The sequence below is a fragment of the Chiloscyllium punctatum genome, chromosome 4 (genome assembly GCF_047496795.1).
Source record: "Chiloscyllium punctatum isolate Juve2018m chromosome 4, sChiPun1.3, whole genome shotgun sequence".
Classification (NCBI taxonomy): Eukaryota; Metazoa; Chordata; class Chondrichthyes; order Orectolobiformes; family Hemiscylliidae; genus Chiloscyllium; species Chiloscyllium punctatum.
The window spans coordinates 22,843,966-22,856,009 of NC_092742.1; the positions used below are offsets into that span (position 1 = coordinate 22,843,966).

General features: G+C 41.4%; 1 protein-coding gene across 2 annotated transcripts in view; it reads right to left on the reverse strand.

Moving 5' to 3' along the window:
- fbln5 (fibulin 5) overlaps positions 1 to 10,725 on the reverse strand; it is a 96,608-nt gene extending 85,883 nt beyond the window's left edge. For both annotated transcript variants that reach the window (XM_072568244.1, XM_072568243.1), the window contains exon 1: positions 10,315 to 10,725. The gene's annotated coding sequence lies outside the window, so the exon portion shown is untranslated. The remainder of the gene's footprint in view (positions 1 to 10,314) is intronic.
- Positions 10,726 to 12,044: the final 1,319 nt, after the last annotated feature.

The window sequence follows — 12,044 nt, forward strand, 5'->3', positions numbered from 1 at the left end:
TCTCAGTGCACCATTTTTCCAGGTCTTCCACCTCCCGTCTGCAGTCTGTTTTGTTGCCGAGATTCAACCGTCTATGGTGGTGTCATCAGCAAACTTTTAAATCACATTGGTCTGGTATTTGGCGACACAGTCGTGAGTATACAGTGGGTACAGTAGGGGGCTGAGTACGCAAGCCAGTGTTGAGTGTTAGTAAGGATGAAATATTGTCCCCAATCTTCACTGATTATAGCCTGTGGGTCAGAAAACTGAGGATCCAGTTGTAGAGAGTGAGGCTTAGTCCGAGATCACTAAGTTTAGTAATCAGTCTCGAGGGGATAATAGTGTTGAAGGCTGAACTGCAGTCATTGAGTAGGATTTTTACATAGCTGTTCTTGGTGTCAAGATGTTCTAGTGAGGAGTGAAGGGCAAGGGTCATGGCATCTGACGTGGATCTGTTGGTCCAATAGGCAAATTGGAGTGGGTCAAGAGTAGTGGGGAGGCTGGAGTTGGTTAATGCCATGACCAGTCTTTCATAGCACTTCATGGCCACTGAAATTAGGGTCACTAGGCGGTAGCCATTGAGACATGCTACATGAGCCTTCTTAGGCACAGGATGATGTTGGCCTTCATGAAAAAAGTAACGACAGTGGCTTGCTGCAGGGAGAGTTTGAAGATATCCAAGAAATCTGCCAGCTGATATGTGCATGCTCTGGCTTTACAGCCTAGTACTCCTGGTCCCATTGCTTTCTTTGGGTTCACACAAAGGAAAACTGATCTGACGTCTGATGTAGTGACTGTTGCTATAAGTTCATCAAGACCTGTCAGAATAGGTGTTACCTTTCCACCGAAAGTCTGCTCAAAGCGGGCATAGAAGGCGTTGAGATGATCTGGGAGGAATGTGTCATCATGTGCTATCTTGCATTGTCTCTTTTTAGAACCTGTGATGTCATTCAGCCCTTGCCATAGTCGACGGGTGTCTATCTGGGTCTCTAGTTTGGATCAGTATTGGTCCTTGGATGTCTTAATGGCTCTGTGAAGGTCATACTTGGATTCCTTATATTTGAGTGGGTGTCCTGATCTGAAGGTCTCACACCTGATTTTTAGCAAGTTCTGTAAGTCCTGATTAATCCAGGGTTTCCTGCTGGGGAACACCCAGATTGACTTCCTCGGTATGCAGTCCTCCACACACTTGCTGATCAAGTCTGTGACGGTGGTAACAAATTCATCCAAGGTACCTATGGACTGTTTGAACATCGTAAACAGCCGATTCCAGACAGCAGCGGAGTTGATCCTCTGCCTCCTCCAACCAGCATGGGACCTGTATCTGTGCAGGGGGTCTCCTGCTTGAGCTTTTGCCTGTAAGCTGGGAGAAGAAACATGGCATCGCAGTCAGAGTTCCCGAAAAGACAGCACAGGATGGAACAGTAGGCATCTCTCACAGTGGTGTAGAAGTGGTCTAAAATGTTTGGGCCCCTGGTGGAGCAGGTAATGTTCTGGTGGTACTTGGGCTACACCTTCCTTAGATTGGCTTAATTGAAGTCGCCAGTTACATTAACCAGGACCTCAGGGTGTTCCAAATCCGGGGTGTTAATGGTGGAGTACAGGACATCCAGAGCTTCCTCAACCTTTGCCTGTGGCGGTGTGTACACAGCGGTTAGTATAGCAGCGGTAAATTCCTGTGGTAGATAGAAGGGGCAGCATTTGATGGTGAGAAATTTAAGATTTGGGGAGCAATGGCTGCTCAGGGTTGCAATGTCCATGCACCACAAGTTGTTGATTAAAATGCAAATCCGTCCATCCTTTGTCTTACCTGAGGGCGCTGTACAGTCCATATGATGGATAAAAAAACCCATCAGTCTGAAGTGTGCAGTCGGGAATGGATGAGTTCTATGAAGCAGAATGCACAGCAGTTCCACAGTTCACATTGGAAGCTGAGTCATGATCTGAGTTCATCCATCTTTTTCTCCAGAGATTGTACATTTATTAGGGGTAAGCTAGGAAGGCGGGGGTCTTGAAACCGTGTAGTCTTAGTCTTACTGGTAGACCGACATGCTTATCCTGCTTCCTTGCAGGTTTCTTACTTTTGAGTGGTCTGATGGTCTGGAGGAGTTGATTGTGACTGCTTCCAATTAAGTGATCCTTCCTAGGACCCTGTGGAGTAGGTAGGTTGCAGTTTAGTGTAGAGTGGCTAGTTCATGGCAGATTAAGTTTAATGTGGAGAAGTGTGAGATGATGCACTTTGGTCAGAAGAGCACTCAAAGGCATTATAAAATATGAGGTACAACACTCAAGGGGGTGCAGGAGCACAGGAACCTGGCTACATATGTTGACAGATCATTGAAGATGGTAGGACTGATAGCAGTGAATAAAGCATACTGTATCTTGGACTTTATTAACAGGAGCATAAATATACGTGAGTAAGGGACCTATGTTAAACTTGTACAAGATACGTGTTCGACTTCAGCTGGAGTATTGTGTTCAGTTCTGGGCACCACATTGCACGAAGGCATGACAGAGGCTGCAGAAGGGATGAGAAACTTCAATCATAAGGATAGGTTGGAGAGTTTGGAAGGGATCATCTTGGAATGAAGAAGGTTAAGAAGAGATCTGACAGATGTTTTCATGAAAGAACTGGAAAGAGTAAATGCAGACAATCTGCTTTTGCTCATAAAAGGATAGCAAATGAGAGAACACAGATTTAAAGTTATTTATATATGTAGCCAATATGATGCAAGCAACCATTTCTTTACACAGCTGGTTTGGGTATGGAATGGACTTCTGGATTTGTGAGGAGGCAGGTTCAATGGAAGCATTCAAGAGGGCATTGGATGAGTGTTTGAATGGAAATAATATGCAAGGGAATAGAGAAAAGGCAGGAGAGTGTGATTATGTCATAACGCTCATTGTGAGACTGGTGCAGACATGATGCCTCAAGTGGTCTCCTTCTGGGTCCTAAAACCTCTGCGATTCTGTGATTTTGTTGGCACCTTCCAAACCTGAAACCCTTGTCACCTAGAAGCAAAGAGACAAAAATGCACCACCTGCAAGTACCCCTCCAACCCACTCGCTATTCTGACTTAGAAATATATCATCATTCCTTCATAGTCGTTAAGTCAAAATCCTGGAATTCCCTCCTAAACCACATTGAGGAGTGTGCTACAACACATGGACTGTAGCGGTTCAGGAAGATGAATTTCCAACACCTTCTGAAGGTCAGTTAGGGACAGGCAGTAAATGCTGGCCTTATCAATGATGCTCACGGCCAATGAATGACCAAAAGGAGTTAGTAACCAGAAGGTTGGTCAAAGGTTGGTTTTAAAGGTAAACAGAGAGAGAGAGAGAGATAGATAGATAGATAGATAGATAGATAGATAGATAGATATATAGAGAGAGAGAGAGATTCAAGGATAGAATTCCAGAGGAATGTCATTGATCTTATCATCATTTATACACCCAAAATAGAGGAGGGATTCTAAAGGTTCACCCACACTTTTACTTCTTGGATTATTCACAACTGATGGCACTTATTAAGTAGGTCAGACTATGTTTCAACAATGTACTTAAACAATTAGCAAACATCATATATCATCATCTGATCTCCTCTAAAGGAGTCATCTGGAATGCTGTTGAATTTCTAAAATTCACCAGTTCAAAGTGCGCCAAAAAAGGATTTAATGTGAAATAATCACATTGCACCTTAGGTGTGTGGCACTGATCAGGATCCCTCAAGACACTTCGCCTAAAAGGAAAATTGACTTTCATAACTCTTGCAATACACAATCGTCCACCAAGAAACCAATCCATATCTGGATTTTTGTAAAACGTCCCTAAAACTAACAATTATGACATTTCTTGCCAAGAGTTCTTCATGAGGAATAATATCACAGTGTTAGAATTACAGTTGTCTAGTGAGCAGCAAAATCACACGAAGAGTGGTGGGATCAATGACCATATAACTTCTTCTTGGTAGTGTTAATTGAGGTGATTCCCTACCCTTTAAATTGTTCCGCTAGAAATTGAACCCAGTTGAGACACTAGGTAGACTCTTAATTTAACATCCTATTGATGGACAATACCAGTAACAGTATAGTGCTCCCCCACTGAATTGTTTAGTGTAGTGATTGTAAAGAGATCAGCCAGGTGACCTCATAGAATTTGAGATCCCTGATTGGGTCAGCTAGCCTAGTCCAATCGGGGGGCCTTGGCTGACAGGTATAAACAGGAGTGTCTCCCCCTCCAACTCTATTTTGATTTAGTCCCTACCCTCCCCTTCACTGTTTTGATCACACAGCACTGCCCTTTGATGTGAAGGGCAGTGCTTGTCACTGGCCACTTGGGTGTTTTCCTATCTTTCTGGTGGTGGAAATTGAATAAAGATTTTGTACACCTTGTGTCTCTCACTGTGTCTCACACCTGCACACCATGGGTGCTGGGGAAAAAATAAGCACTACCGCAGTTAGGCGGTAGTGTGGGGTTTTTCTAAAAAAAAAAGAAAAAAGAAAAAAGAAAAGAAAATAAACAGGAGTGTTAGAGAGTGTTCATCTGAGAGCTGGCTCAGAGGATGCCACACCAGTGTCAAATACTATGCACAAGTAAATAAAGGATGACTTGGTGCTGGAATGCCAGTGTCTGTTGAGTGATTTGATCTGGTGTGGGACTTTTACCCCCATAACCTCCGAGTCAGATGCAGCAGTGATACTAACTAAACTAAGATAAACCAAACCAACACCACCCCATTTGGTCCCATGATTTTGTTGCCTAGGAATAAAAACACCCTCCACATTTTTAACTGCATTTCGAGAGTCCTCTACCCTGCTGAATTTCAGAAAAAATTCCAAAAACATTTACCCAAATTCAAACCGAAACATAGACATAGAATATTTGTCTGAAAAGATAAATCACCAACAAATAAACTATCAGCATGAGCAAGTTAAGCATACCAACATGATTTCAAATTAAGCCAAATAGACAGATTCCTGGGATTTGTGGTGCATTGATATAGCTACAGGAGAAGACATAGTTCATTGTTATAAAATAAAAAGTATTTGTAGCAAGCAAGCTTATTTGATAATGTATCATTTATGATTGTCTAATGAATAAGTAATTATATAAATGGATTTGAGTGTTAAGGTATTTATCAGCATGAGGCAGCAACATGTAACAAACAGCTGCAAGTGGTTAGTCACAGTAATTTACTCTTTAATGTTTCCTGGGATAATTTAATAAAGATTCTTCAGAAGTTTTCTCTCCCACAGAAACTGATACAGATGTAAATAAACATGTGAGCAATTCCAGTTGGCCACTACAAGCACAATTTGGGGATTTAAATTTTGTTTTTGTTGAAACAATGTTATCTGACTAGCATGCAACCAGCTCAGCCCATCTCCCTTATAGTGTGTCAGCGCTACACTCCGTACAAGGTAAAACATTTCTATCCTTCCTGTGGTTCGGTGGCCACAATAGAAGGCAGTTCTCCTGTTGGGTCTTGGCCAAGGCAGCCCACATCTGAAATATAACTTCCTCGCTTCTTCCACACTTCTCCCACCCACACCCATCTTCACTTTCAAGACAAAGATCAATATTTCATTAGTCTTTTTCTGATTTATTTTTGGGTCTCTGAAGCAAGTAGAGGGCAAAGTAAGAAAAGACAGTGCTAGTGGTCAAATACGGGTTTTAATACCATTCTGATGTAACTTGGTTCCAGGGATGAGAGAATTTAACCATAAGGTTAAAATGAAGAAGCAGGGGGTTTTCTCCTTGGAATGAAGGAAATTCGGTGGCAATTTGATTGATCATATAAGATTTTGAGAGATTTAATTAAGGTCGATATAAAATATTCCATGAGCTGACGGTACAATGACGTGAGGCCATAGATTAAAGAACAAATTACTTTAAACGCATTATCTCTGAGGGTGGTGAAAGTGGCCACAATAAATGGCAACGAAAGATAATTTAATGGACATTTGAGGGAAATAAGCCAACAGGGCTACAGGGATAGGCTAAGCCAGTGAACTATATGGTGAACCAGCATAGATGGGCCAAATGGCCACTTCTACGCTGTTAGTTATTTTGTGATGTTGCATGGCAATCATCACCAATACGAAGGTCATGGCTCTCTGATGTACAGTCAAATTTTTGAGCGCACGTATACAATACTGACTGACTCACCACTGTCACTACGAAGATAACTTGCTGAATTAAGCTCCAATCAGCTTGTTAGGAGCTGAGTGGCGAAATATTGCCCAATCACAGTCCACCTTTGCAGAAACTGCCGACCAATCAGAGTCTGGCACTTTCTGGGTCCTTTCACTTTTCATGGGATGGGAATGGTAGGGAGAGGGTGATTGGGCATCAGAGACAAGGAAGGGGGATTCAGCAGCCATCCCTTTGCCTCCATTCCTGCCCCACCCTATCTCAGCAGGCAGGACAACCTGTGTTCCCAATCACAAAACAGGCACTTGCCCTTCAAGAAATCAGAAAATCAGTTTGGTGGCAAATTGAGATCCTTAAATGGCTGTTCATTGACCATTTCAGGGTTTTAATTGCTGGTGTGTCAAGAAAGGCCACAATTGGCCTTCTCATCCAGCACTTAATTGGTGATGTGGCAAAAATGTGCCAGAGGAAATGTGCCAAACCCCTTTTACCAGCTTCTTTGCCACCAATAGGAAGGACAAAACTGCACTCATTCTGTTTATTTAATGAACTGAATTCCACTTGCAAATTACTATATCATTTTTCCAAACCACTGGATTACTAGCCCAGTAACATAACCACTCTGTTGGCATGTTATACTGAATAGCTGGCTCCTGATATGGTTGATTCGGTTCAAATAATGACATGACATTGGCCAGTTGAATTGTTTTACCACGTGCATGTGGTGTGTTACCAAAAAGCCAATCATTACCCCCTACACTGTTGAACCAGTTTAAATTATATACCATACTGTGGGGGATTACCAGATCAGATACACTTTTATCTGTTGATGATGCACTCCCAGTGATATCTGGACTACACTCAGCTAGTTTACCTTAGGCAAAAGGGAGAGAAATGCATCTGACTCGAAGAGGCAGCAAAAGTTGCTTTCAAAGTTATCACTTTGTGCATTATAATATATTATTTTACAGCAGATATTGTGAAGCTACACTGATGTTTAAAACCGAACCCCTTCCAGCTCTTGTTCTGTCAAACCCCTGCCCCCTCACTCGAACAGCAATGTTTAGCGTGGGAACAAAACCTTCCTGTTTCTTGGTATTGCTGAGGCACCAGCTAAAGACAATCTGTGAAAGTGCATTTTACTTGCTTTCAGTTGTCAGCTATAGTTGGTTTTTCTCTCACACACCCTTACCCCATCTGAATCAGAAGATCTTGGATTCTGAGCAGAAATGTAGATCAAAACATCAAGGCATAATGGGGGCAGGGGACATGGGCAGGTCGCAGAGGGGGGTGGGGGGTGGAGTGCTGTATTCTTAGGGTATGCCACCACTGAATAGGATATTAAACAGAATCCTATTGTGCTCTTCCTCGCAGGTGGGTATTAAAATCCTAATGCATTATTTTAAAGTTGAGCAGGGAAGCTCTGTCCAGTATCTGGGTCAATATTTATCTCTCAATCTATCTTCACTAAAACACATTGTCTGTTCATACCCATTGCTGGCTGTGGGATTGTGTTATGTGGAAACGTGGCTGTGACATTTCCTCCTTTAGAGCAATGGGTGGCTCAGTGGTTAGCATCGCTGCCTCACAGCACCAGGGATCTGGGTTCAATTCCATCCTTGCGTGAATGTTGTGTGGAGTTTGCACGTTCTCCTCGTGTCTGTGTGGGTTTCCTCTGGGTGTTTCGGTTTCCTCCCACAGTCCAAAGATGTGCAGGTTAAGTGGATTGGCTATAGGAACTGTAAGGTTATAGGGAGAGGATGGGTCTGGATGGGATGCTCTTCAGAGGGTTGGTATGGTCTGCTTTCACAAGGTAGGGATTCTATGAACATTGGTTGCAATTAACTGGCTTTCATTGCACTGAGAGAGACTGCATACATTGAAGCCTTTCTTTCTGAAAACATTTTTATTAGAATGCATTGAACCAAGTTTATTTGGACGCATTCAAATTTCACTGTGGCTTGTAGCAAGAAATTCCAACTAAGATAATGGATACCAACCAGTGAACAGTTGAATTTCTGTTTCTCCAATCACATCTAGATACCGGCACTCTCATAAAATGGATCTATTTAAAAGAAGTTAAAACATTGAAAACAAAATCCAGACTTAACTATTCCAGTGTGCTCCTGGCAAGCAACATGTACTGCACTCACTGTACCCTATCCTACAGCACATCGCTCTCACACACACATCACAGCAATGTTGCCAGGTTCTTAAATGTCTCCAACTTATTCTCACACACAAAGCCTTTTATAATGATGTACCACCTCTATCAATCCCACTGCTTTCTATGTTCTATTATCTTTACTCAAAGAGTAGTAGGGGCATGGAACGCACTGCCTGCAACAGCACTCGACTCATCAACTTTAAGGGCAGTTTAAGTCATTGGATAGGCATATGGACAAGAATGGAATAGTGTTGGTTAGATGGGCTTCAGATTGGTTACACAGGTCGGTGCAACATCAAGGGCCGAAGGGCTTGTAGTGTGCTGTAATGTTCTATGTTCTTGTGTCTCTGTAATTTCCTCTAGCTCTACAACTCTGTATTACTTCAACTCTGGCTTTCTAACATTACCAGTGTTACATTGATCACTGGCAACCATATTTTCAGATGTTCAGGTCTCATATGCCAAAATATCCTCGCTGAGCTCCTCTTTCTCTTCCTTTAACACTTTAATAGAATCACACAACAATTGGACTGATCATCCTTTTTTCATGGTTCAGCTCTCTACTTTCTATCTGTTTAGGGCTCTTTGAAGCACACTGGGACTTGTTCTACATTACAGGTACTCCATCAATGAATGTTCTTTAAAATGTGATTCCCAGGTAAATCAGATGAAACTTGTTGCAGCTCTCAAGATACTGACAAACCTATGCCCACAATGTCACTGCCAGTACTGACGGATTAGCCAATCCTAACACTAATGCAACATAGTATTATTGACAACTCTCAACCCAAGTTTGTAATCTGAGACAAAATTGTTTAGAAGCGGGAGGGGATATGTTTTGTACCACTGCCCTGCCGCTTTAAAAGCTAGAGAAGCACAGAGATTAGTTATAAGAAGTCATTTAAAAACCTGGAGTTGGTAAACATTCATTTAACTGGACTTGCAGTGGAATTTTTCATGGCTCATTAAATCCAAAGATAGTGCCAAAGAACTTGAAAATAACTAATGTTCCAAACTTTAATACAGCCAGAAACGTGATCCTGGAAGTTATACAAGGAGGTTAGTTCAAGAAGGAAAGATAGAATTATAATGATCATTTAAAAAGAATAAAATTAACAGTTCCAAACTAACACCAGATTTAAAAAAGCATATCAAACTGAACTAATTCATGACAGTGATATCATTGTCATGGAACAACGGCCTCTTGATGGCTGAGTTCTCAGAGGGTCAGTAAAAGAAGCAGTTTCAATGATGGATCACTTCCTCTTGTGGGCAAAGGTTTGACTTCCAAGGCTAGTTATATGCCACAGAGCATTCAATGATTGGATTTTTTAGGATTCCTAAGTGGTTCTGGAAAAACCCTTGAATGATAGGTTGAAGAAAGAAGCACTAACATAAGTTATGGCTGTGGAGAATTAACACACTTTTTGTTCATTAACACTGCGCAACCAAATATAACATTAGTTTAGAATAGAAAATATTGGAAAAGCACAACAGGTCTGACAACATCAGTCAAGAGAGAAACAGGGTTAACATTTCAAGTTAAACGTGACTTCTTCAGAACTGATCCTCAGACTGTGTTTTGCAGAGCAATCATTAAAGTATTTATTCCATCTTTCTCTCTCACATACTAGATCAATTGTATTTTCAAATGCTGTTTTTATCTCAGATTTCCGGCATCCACACTATTTTATTTTGCTTGTTACAATGATGCTTGCTTTACATCAAGGTCAATGCAAGGAATTTAGTTATTCAAAATACATTAAATGCAACATTCAAAGTGTCTGATAACCCTGTGGTCATTAAGATTAAAATGTTATATGATGGGATGACTGAGAGTTTGACATTGATTAATCAATCAATCAATTAATTTTTGCATGTGTTACCCATTAATATTCAATTAAATATACTGCTTTATAGAGTAAATTACACTTAAAATCTTCTGAAGTAATTGTGTTCACCTGGATAATGAAGTGTTTTCAGACATCTATTACAAGTTTATACATTATACCCACCTGATATCTTTCAAGTGTTTTATATTTCTGAAAAGTCGAATCAAAAATCCAGAGGTCTGATGTTCTGCAAAATTGCTTGTATTTCCCTGTTTTCTCTGATAAGCTCCTTCGAGATTTATGTGGCTGCTGGATTTGAACTTTCAAAACGTTGAAGGCCCTTTCCACACACGTTGTCCCCTTTATCTTGAAAGTACTGGTCTCGAAATGATCAGCGCTTAGTTTCGTTCAAGCTCCCTTCTAATTCAGTGTTAAGCCAATTGGACAAGGAATGCTAAAAATGAGCACTTCACTCTCAAAGTACATTTAGAAATGCAAATGGAGGCTCTGTGTTGCTGACAGCTGGTTTAAATTACACAGCACCAACTGGCGTGAGTTCCCACAACCAGCTTGTGGATCTTGGCAGTTTAGAGCTTCGTTCTTAGTCTTCCTGGAAAGTTTGAGACCTTCAGTATGTTTAAACTGAAGAGCCTGATAAGTCACTGCTTTTATTTGTTAGCTCATGGGATCTGAATTTGTTTTAAATTAAAATTAACTGAAAATGGTTTATGGAAACATGCCAACACACTCTGCTTTTGCTATGAAACCACTACCAATTTAAACAGGATATTTGGAACAATTGTATGACTTTTTTCCTTTAAATGGATGGAAGTCTGGGGGACAATTAATGCACCTTTTATAGGCCATGAGTGCGGAAGTGGTGGAGAATGTTAATGGCTCCACATTGCATTGTAGAGAGAGATGCCAGGAAGCTCAGACAGCCCCACTGTAGCTTTCCATGTTTACAGTGAAGTTAGGCTCAAATAGTTTTCACTTTGGACTTTGCAAACCTGAAGGGAGACTTGGGAAGCTCTGGACCGTGTCAAAAATCAATGTTGGTGCTGGGGAAGTTTACCTATTCTACTTCTCACATCGCTCACAGTAGGACAGAGTTAGCAAGGTGCCATTCGTATCTTGTGTTAATGATTGCACAACTAAACTATATCAGGTGAGAAATTGCTGTTTGCAACATTAACCTGAATTTCCTCATTTCATCCACAGGTGACCATATAGAGGTTTATAAAATCATGAGGGGCATGGTCTAGTCATAGAGATATACAGCACAGAAACAGACCCTCCGGTCCAACTTGTCCATGCTGATCAGATATCCCAACCTAATCAAGATCCATTTGCCAGCACTTGGCCCATATCCCTCTAAATACTTCCTTATTATGATACCCATCCAGATGCCTTTCAAATGTCGCAATTATACCAACCTCCACCATTCCCTCGAGCAGCTCATTCCATATACGCACCACCCTCTGCATGAAAAGGTTTGCCCCTTAGGTACCTTTTATATCTTTCCCCTCTCACCCTGAACCTATGCCGTCTGGACTCCCCCCTCCCCCCCAGGGAAAAGACCTTGTCTGTTTATCCTATTCATGTCCCTCATGATTTTATGAAGTCCTATAATGTCACCCCTCAGTTCCTGATACTCCAGGGAAAATAGCTCCAGCCTATTCAGCCTCTCCCTATAGCTCAAATGCTCCCACCCTGGCAATATTCTTCTAACTCTTTTCTGAATCTTTTTAAGTTTCAAAACATTCTTCTGATAGGAATGAGACCAGAACTGCACGTAATATTCCACAAGTGGCCTAACCAATGTCCTGTACAACTGTCCAGTCACCTCCCAACTCCTATACTCAATGCTCTGACCAATAAAGGAAAGCATGCCAAATACCTTCTTCATTATC